At 33.1% G+C, this 9,702-nt stretch overlaps 1 long non-coding RNA gene across 1 annotated transcript; it reads right to left on the bottom strand.

The window, feature by feature from the left end:
* Positions 1 to 2,828: 2,828 nt before the first annotated feature.
* LOC121225663 (uncharacterized) lies at positions 2,829 to 7,315 on the bottom strand. The gene is made up of 2 exons (XR_005923537.1): positions 6,654 to 7,315; positions 2,829 to 3,112 (listed from the first exon to the last, which is right to left on the bottom strand). It is a non-coding gene; the product is annotated as an uncharacterized lncRNA (long non-coding RNA).
* Positions 7,316 to 9,702: the final 2,387 nt, after the last annotated feature.

The following is a 9,702-nucleotide window of genomic DNA, read 5'->3' as shown; positions in this document are numbered from 1 at the left end:
GTTTACCACAGCTTTCCATCCGCAAATCGACGGTCAGTCAGAGAAAGTAATTCAGATATTAAAGGACATGTTAGGGTGTTGCATCCTTGAGTTTCAAGGTAGTTGGGAAAAGTATCTACTATTGGTTGAATTCGCCTATAATAACAATTATCAGACAAGTCTGAAAATGGCGCCTTGTGAGACATTATATGGGCGAAAGTGCAAAACACCCTTATGTTGGACCGAGCTTAAAGTGGGTCAAATTCACGGGCTCGAATTAATTATGGAGACTGAAAAGAAAGTTAGAGTGATTCGTGATTGCTTGAGGGCTACCTCAGATAGAAAAAAACCTTATGTGAATTTGAAACGAAAGGAAATTGAGTTTCAAGTTGGTGATAAGGTATTTTTAAAAGTATCTTCGTGGAGGAAAGTCCTCAGATTTGGTAGAAAAGGCAAGTTGAGTCCTCGTTTCATAGGACCTTAAGTAGTTATCGAGAAAATAGGGCCAGTTGCCTATCGATTGAATTTGCCACCAGAATTGAAAAAGATTCATAACGTGTTTCATGTGTCCATGCTACGTCAATATAGATCAGACCCTTCTCATGTGATTAAGCTAGCAGAGGTTGAAATTCTTCCGGACATGACTTATGGCGAGGAGCCGGTCAAGATTTTGGCTCGAGAAGTTAAATAGTTGAGAAATAAGAATATAGCACTTTTGAAGGTTTTTTGGCATAGACATGGAGTCGAGGAAACCACATGGGAACTCGAGGAGACTATGAGAGATCAGTACCCAAACTTATTTGTTGGTAAGATTTTCGAGGACGAAAATTCCTAAGGGGGAGAAATGTAACAGCCAGATTTAGGGCCTAGTTAGAATAGTGGTCTCAAGACCACAAATCTGAAGTTGGAGAAATTATTTTATTATTATTTTGGAGTCATAACATGTTTATATTAGTACATGAAAAATTTGGTGAGTTAATTTTGACGTTTGTGAGCCCGATTATGAAAAATGACTAAATCGCATAAAGTGTAAAAGTCCTAAATTGATAGCTAAATGTGTTAAATAGCTAGAGAACCTAAATTAGGGGTTTTTCAAGGGCAATTAGACCCTTAAAAATAGGGTGACTGACCATAAGAGACGTGTGGTCAAAATTTTTGAATTTTTGGTAGGATTAGGTGACCAATTTTGACTAAAATAGAAAATAGAAAAAGGAAATAATATCACCCTATTTACCATTTCTTCTTCGCTAAAAATATCATCCATTGTTGGGGTTTTAAGCTTCAAAAATTTTCAGCAACTTGAAGCACTCACAAGTAAGTGATCCTGATGACTTTTCTAAAATATTTTTGTACTTTTGAAACCCTTGAAGCATGAGTTTTTAAATGAGGATGCTATCTTACAAAATGATCAAGAGTTTAGGGTTTTTCCATGAAAGAATTTGTATTGTTTGCTGAGTTTTTATGTAAGAAAATGAGTCTTGGTTGTCTTATAAACAACTTTTGTAAAAGGTGTTAGCATGAAAACACCTAAAGGGACTATTTTTCATAAGTTGCAAAATAAGTGATAAGTGCGTGAAATAGTGGGAATTTTAGGTTGCTATAAGATTAAAAAGAGTTTAGCTAAGTTCAAGAGGTGAAAAAATTCAATAAAAATTGATTTTCAAGCATAGAGGTAAAATGATCATTTTGCCAAAGTCTAGGGGTAAAATGGTCATTTTACCGAAAATGTGAATTTTCAATTGCCTAATTGTAATTAGTGATCAAACGAATTTATTTTGCTAATATAGATCAAGAATTGACAAATTCGAATCAAGACCGAGGGAAAGCCAAGCAAATCGACTAAACCGTATAGTCGCTACATTTTGAAATCTGAGGTAAGTTGTATGTAAATAATATAACTACATTGCTACTATACGTATTTAAATTTTCATTGAATAGTTATGGCATGAATTGCTTGATTTCGAGATTGAGAATGTGTAATGATCATTGAAATAGTAGAATTCCCGTTTGGACCTTAGGAAGTAAACCGAATATTCATGCCGTATCACTTGGGTCATTTGTGTGAGCCAGTGTAAGACATGTCTGGAAAACGCATCGGCCGCATTATGAGAGCCAGTGTAAGAACATGTATGGGATATGGCATCGACATTGAGACGAGTGCTAGTGTAAGACATGCTTGGGACATACATCAACCTCGAGACATAAGCCAATATAAGATGTCTGGGACATCCATCAGCTACGAGATGTGTCAGTGTAAGACCATGTTTAGGACATGACATCGGCATGGTTATGTGAGAGCTTGTGTAAGACCATGTTTGGGACATGGCATCAGCATCGAAGATGATAGCCAGTGTAAGACCATATCTGGGACATGGCATCGACATTTTACCCATGATTGAGGCCTATGGAATATCCGGTAATATTCCAAATGGTTGAACGACGAGATTTATAAATTTAAGTTAATGAGAAAAGTATAACTGTATTGTGAGTATTAGAGGTACCTAAGTGATACATATGTATAAGATGTGAACTCATTATATACGCTATGTGATTTGTATGAAGTAAAGAGTAAGTCATGCTTATGCCCTTTTTGGTATCATAAGTTGTTGGTAAATTGTAGACTTATTGTTGTATATTTATTTATATGTAACTTACTAAGCTTTATGCTTATTCCCTTTCCTTTTCATTTCTTTCAGTGCCGCCTAACTAGCTCAAGGATCACTAGAAGTCAGAGATATCGATCACACTATCAGCCGAAACATTGGGTATAGTTGAATTTATATTTTTGAATATGGCATGTATAGGATTAGAACTTATTATTTTGAGTCTTGGAGATTTGGCCAAATGTGTTGGCTTGGGATAGATCCTACACTTAATATTAAGCCATGAATGATGGCTTTTATAAAAGTTGCATTTACATGGTTGAATGAATGTCTATTGTGGCTGATTTGATTTTGGAAATTATGCTTGTTTTGGTATTGGCTGGTATTTGCGTGAAAATAGGTATGCAATGGTGGCAATGAGGTTTAGTAAATAGCCTTATATTGCCCACACCGGTAGACACACAAGCGTGTGTCTAGGCCATGTTTGACACACGGTCAGCCTTAGGGCGTATGGTCCAGCTGTGTGACCCCTGCACATAAAAATTTCAAGTCAGTATGCATGATAATAAACATACAGGCAAAGATACGACCGCGTGTCTCTACCGTGTGGAGGACATGGCCTAGTACATGGGCATGTGCCTTGGCCGTGTGACAATTTAGGAATGCTAACGTCAAAAATAGAATACTCAGGTTTTTCCACACGGGTTAAGATACGGGCGTGTCATGGTCGTGTAAAGGACACGGGGCATTGACACAGGCATCTGTCTGGCCGTGTGAAAACCCCTATAAGTGTGAATTAAAATTTAATTCCACACGGGTGCGGGACACGGGCGTGTCCCAAGGTGCTTAACCACACGAACCACCAGCACGACCATGTCGAAATGGTCACACTGGCGTGTTACCCTTCCACACGGGTGTGTGCCCTATTTTAAGGCAAATTTCTTAAGGTTGGTTTAACGACCTAGAATGGTTCTGAATAGTTTTTAACAGTCGATTTGGGGCTTTTAAGCCCATAATAAGAAATTTAAAGTAAAAATTAAAAAAGTTTTAATTTGGACCAAGTCTCGATGACTTGAGACTGTTTGTATGCATGAGATAAAGTTAGGTAATGCCTCGTACTCCGACCCGGCGTAGGTTACAGGTATATGGTGTTACAGCCGAAGTAAAGTTGGTACCCAGTACCTCATCGAATCTATTTAAAGTAAAATAGTGACACCCAGTGTCTCATCGACTCGAGGTCGAAGAATCCCTGAACTCTTCCAATCCTATGGCATGCCAACTATATCCGACTCAACCCGACTAGTTAATAGGATATTCGGTTCACTTTCTCAATTCAGTATCACTTTTCATCAATATACAATTCAATATCAACTTTCATTCATCTCAATATTAAGACTTACCTCATATTCACTTATTAAATATAAATATCAAAATAAATATTAAATAATGAATAACTTGAATTATAGTAATACAAACCCGGATTTCGCAATTACTCCTCGATAACTTTCTCCTTTCCTTTTTGTGTCAATGCCTCGAGTTCTTTGCTCGGTACAAAAATAATAATAATTTACACTATTAATTACAGCACTACTTAATAATAATAACTGAATTTCTATCCAATTTATACCCTAATTCCAACTTAGTCCTAATTAACTCATTTATTTTTCTAACTCAATTCATATTTTATTTCTATTCAATTTCCTTCCATGTTCTACTTAACTATCTAATGTTCATAATAAAACACTAATTTAAAACTTCTTTCAATTTAATCCCTACAACAAAAAACTTATAGTCTACTTTACAATTTAATCCTTTAATCAATTCTAACTTAAAATTCATTTAATTAAATTCCTAATTCATTATTTTGTTCAACATGAAGTATGTTTAAAAACCTAAAAACTTCCAAAACCTCAATTTAATTTCAACAAAACGTTATTCTAAAATTCTAAAACATCAAAATTAAGAGTAAAGGACTTAATTGACTTACCAATTAAAGCTTAAAACTTCCAAACCCTAATTTTTCCTTTTTCTTTCTTTTCTTCTTTCTTTCCTTCCCCTGTTCGAATGCTCTCTATTTCTTTTTAGCTTTGTTTCTTTTATTTTATGCTTTTTGTTTCTTTTATTTCATGTACTTTATATTATTATTAATTTAATCAATAATTATAATAAATATCTATTTAATAAAAAAAATTTAAATTACAATTTTCACCATTTAATTTGTTAATAATAAAAATCTTATAATATAGTTATTTAATTAATAATTATCTTTTAACTTAATAATAATAAATAATAAATATCTATTTACTAATTAAATAAAAATGTTACAAATGTACATACTTAAATTAATACACTTGTATTTTATCTTTACCATACACTTGGCAAAATCATAATTATTAAATATATTTTAATTTAATAATAATAGATAATAAATAATAAATATCTTATGCTTAATTAATAAGCAAATTAAATCTATAAACTACAATTGTATACATATTTTAATTACACATGTATTATTTTATCACCATCCATTTGTCAAAATCATAACTTATTGATCATATAAAAATCTTATAATATAATTATTTTAAATTAATTTAATACAATTTATAACTAAAATAATATATTTATAATTTATAACTTCAAAAAGTTCTTAGATTTTTTTGTTTTAATGTTTGCCGCCTCATATACCCAATATGGCTTAATTGCCTATTTGATCCTTTATGATTTCTTTTAATTTATAATCCAACTTTTACACCTTATTCTATTTAGTATTTTTTCCTAATTATTCTTAATTAGACTAAATTCACCTGACTAAATCCTAATTAAGCACTCAACTAAACTCATAATTACTTTTAAGAATTATTTATGACTTGGTTTACTAAGACGGAGGCCCTATAACTCACTTTTCTAATGCCCGTAAATTTTGAGTAATTACAAACTTACCTGAATGATATGTCGGGTGTGGATTCTGACTATTCCAAAACATTTTGTTTTTCACGGTCTACTTCCAGAATTAGTCTTTATGAGTTATCATGCTTGAAAGTTGAAGAAAAACCCTAGCTATGGTCCTTAGAATTTTTGGCACTACCTTGAAAAGATGGACAAAATTTTCACTTCTTTTTCCCTTTTATTTCTTATTTACCAAAAGACATAAATGCCCTTAAGGCCTTTCTTTAAAATTTTACCAATGCATGCTCATTTTTGTCCAAATTTTTAGAACTTGGTCAAATTACTATTTGAGGACCTCTAATTTATAATCCAACTCAATTTCATGCTAAAAGCTTCTAGAACTCAATTTTTACATATTTTGCAATTTGGTCCCTAATGTCAAATTGAGCATCTTAGGCATAGAATTTCTCCATGAAATTTTTACAAAAGCATACATTCTCATCCTAGACCTCATAATAATTATGAAATAATTATTTCTATTTCGAATATGTGGTCTCAAAACCATTGTTCTGACTAGGCCCTAAATCAGGATGTTACAAAATGTGGACACTAGAACTCCCAGCAAAGGTAAAAAATTACATGTGGAAATTATTCAATAACTATGTGCCTATTTTTGGGAACCTAGGTAAAAGAAAGCTACCAGTTGAAGGAACCTATCCACTGTGTAAGTAAGCGAACAAGAATGTTGAGCATTTGGTGCAGTCTTGTTGTATTTTACAGCAGTTATGGAAGCATATGAAGATTACGATGAGTCCAATGATGGTGTCCTCAGATTAAAAAATATGGTTAGTCCAGATATTTATTAATGCAGATAATAAAACCAGGAAACTAATGGTCACAACTTATTGGGCTATATGGCATATGCGCAATTGACTAGTTCATGAGGGGACTAAATGGACGGTTCAGGAATTGATGGGTTTTGTCCAGGGATATGTTCAAGAAAATGAGGCTATTTAAATAATAACATTACTAGTCCAGACTACGATAAAAGAATTTTGGAGACCTTCAAAAATGGGCAGCATAAAAATAAATTTTGATGCATCATTTCATACAACAAGCAACAGATCTATTTCTGGGATTATTGCTAGAAATGAATCAGGCTAGATTATGAGAGCATGTACTTACCCTCATCCTGATATCGCGGACATGTTCTTAGCAGAGGCCAGTGCGTGTGAACGGGCGATTATTTTTGAAGTGGAGCTGGGATTTCAAAATGTCCATCTAGAATAAGACTCGCTGACAGTTATTAAAAAGATTAACTCAAAAGGAAGAAGATAAATCACTACTCAAGTCAGTCATCCAAAACATTAAGGGTTTTAAGAAATATTTTGAGAGGATTACTTATCGATTTGTCCGTAGAGAAGCCAACGCAGTGGCGCATGTGCTAGTGGGAGAAGATCGTCGATTTCAAGAGCTTAAGTACTGGGTGGAAGAAGCCCCAGAGATGGTCAATCGAGCTGTGGATACGAGCTGGGGTATCTAGCTATGCTGAGAAATGGGTAGTTTTTAACAGCTTTGAGGAATGGAGAAAGTTTAGTTTGTAGTCCATGAAAATCATCGAAGCTCTTTCTCTCTGAAATATATTGTTTTAAGTTCATGTAGCTGTGTTGATTTAGTTTTGGAGAGATTTTATCTGGCTTTCCTCTGTCGATTTGGTTTCTAGGGTCTCGTGGGGGTTTTTTGGTTTTGGTTTATTTATTGTTTCCGTTTACTTTTCTTTTCTATTTTTCTTATTGGTGGTATGAATCGGTTGTGTACCTTGGGCTAGAGACCTTTGTTTAATGAAAGTCGGGTGTTTAAACAAAAAATATTGATTTACATTGTCTTTGAAAAGAGAAAGAAAAAAGCTTCGTACAAGGCGTGTTTTCACTGATGTGGTAGTAAAAACGCGTACTACGGTGAAAATGTGCTTGTAGGATATATTTTCACTTAGGTAAAAATTATTTTTTCTTTTTTTTTTCTTGCAGTTGAAAATTAAAAGTTTGTAGATTTATTTTTATCTGTGTTTGAAATAGACATGGTTATAGTTTTCAAGAATGTTTGGATTTATAGTGACACCCTATAAGATACGTTTTCCTTTCTCTCTCCAAAAATAGCATAGATCGGTAAATTTTTAAAATTTTAGAATAGTTTCTCAGTTAATTTTTATTTCAGTATATATACATAAATTAACCTTAAAAAGATAATACATTAGTCAAAATACATTATATTACATTTACTAAAGAATATTTTTATGAAAAACAAAGAAAAGAAGTTTAAATATGAAATCATGTTAATTTCACGTGAAAAAATTGTAATCTATGTTTAAAGATTTTATTTTCGGTATTGGTATGAAGTTTATTTGAATACCTTGATGACATTAAGAATCACGAAAGAAAGAAAACTATTTGATAGAGAGTCTATTCTTTCTTCCGATGATTGATTTAGTTTTGTCTGATGAAGGAGGTGGTGAGATAATGCCAATGATGACCGTAATACAAAAAAAGTCAGATTCAAGAAGATGGGTGAAGATTTTCATGGGTATATGATATTTCATTTAGACATGATGCCTAGTTCATCCTGGAAGGATATGTTGTTTAAAGGTGGATCCTCTGGGTTGATGACTTCGTTGGACTCTAATGTTTTATACGGAGATGATTTTGAGTACTCGACGGTGACGTAGTGAAATCCACTATTAATGGGTTCCCAACCATTGATTTATTGAAGTGAATCTGACACATCTTGGTCAAGGATATGGAAACTACAGTGGTAGTGAAACTGCTTGGGTGAAATATTGGCTACACGGCTCTCCTTAATCAGATATCTATTCTTTGGAAACTGACTCACATGTTCTATCTTATGGATGTGGTAAATGGGTACTTTTTAGTCAAATTTCAGAATAAGGGCGATTTTGGAACGGCGTTGGCTAAGGGTCCTTAGGTGGTTTTTGGGCATTATCTTACTGTCCAGCCATGGACGGTTGATTTTATTGTAACAGCCCTAAATTGTCAAGTAATGTTCGAGCGTTGACTTGGGTTGGCGATGGATAAATTTATTTTGGGATTGGGTTTTGTTGGAATTAATTTGAGTGAATTTTGGACCTTTTTATAAGAAATTAAATATGTTGGGAAGCTTGTGTGAAGTAGGGGAAAGATGGATGGCTAATATGGAAATTCTACCATTTTTTAATAAAATTCTTCTCCAAATTAATGGGAAAAGATGGTTTTGAAGATTGAGGTGTGGGATAAAGTGGATTTGTCCCCACTTTTCCCTATATTATAATCACCCTATTTTTTTCTTCTTTTTACATTTCTTCTTCTTTTTTTTCTCTTCTTTTCTCCATCTATTTTCCTTAGCAAGGCGTGTAGATGGAGAGATATTTGAGTGAGTTCTCACCATTTTTCATCCTCCAAGAAGCTAAGGTTCTTGATCTAGATTTTTTTAAAAGTTCCATGGAAAAAAAAAACTAAGTTCTTCAAGGATGAAGATGGAGGTTATTGGATGTTAGGGAAGGTTTGAGTTTTAGGAAGTCTCTACCCATCTTCTCATATTTTATTTATTTATTTATTTAAAGCATGTATTTTTGCATCCTATCGGTTCTTATTTTTTTGTGCTAAATCTTGTGTGTTATATGGTTATAAGTTAAAGAGGGTGGTGAATCTTCTAAAGCTAAGGGTAAGGGCAAAGTGGTGGAGAACTAAGCAAGAAACTTTGTTGGTGTTCTTCCATCAATGTGGTATCCCCTAACTCCCCTATGCTTCTTGATAAGTCATAAATATGATGCTTGTGTGATAATGCATGCATGTTATATGTCTTTGGGTGGAAATCATGTTTGAATGATTTAAAATGAAGCTAAAAACTTAATTGTGAAATCTACAAGAAACAAATCATTACATGAACAGTAATTTTGAAAATTTATCATAAATTCTATAAAAGAAACTAATAAGTGATCTCTACATCATTGTAACCGTGAGTTAGTTTAGTTTCGTTTAGAACAAATGGAGATAAATTTCGATTTTTATTTTAAAAGATATGATTTTTTTTAGTGTTGAAAGGTCATAAAAATCTAGCAGCAAAGTTCTTATAAAACAGATTTAGCAGTGCCTTTGAAAAATCACCAAAAATTTCACAAGATAAAATAGGAAGTGAGCCTTATATCTATATAATCGTACTAGTTCTGTTTAAAACAAACGGT

The sequence above is a fragment of the Gossypium hirsutum genome, chromosome A01 (genome assembly GCF_007990345.1).
Source record: "Gossypium hirsutum isolate 1008001.06 chromosome A01, Gossypium_hirsutum_v2.1, whole genome shotgun sequence".
NCBI lineage: Eukaryota > Viridiplantae > Streptophyta > Magnoliopsida > Malvales > Malvaceae > Gossypium > Gossypium hirsutum.
This window is presented reverse-complemented; position numbering and strand designations above follow the sequence as displayed.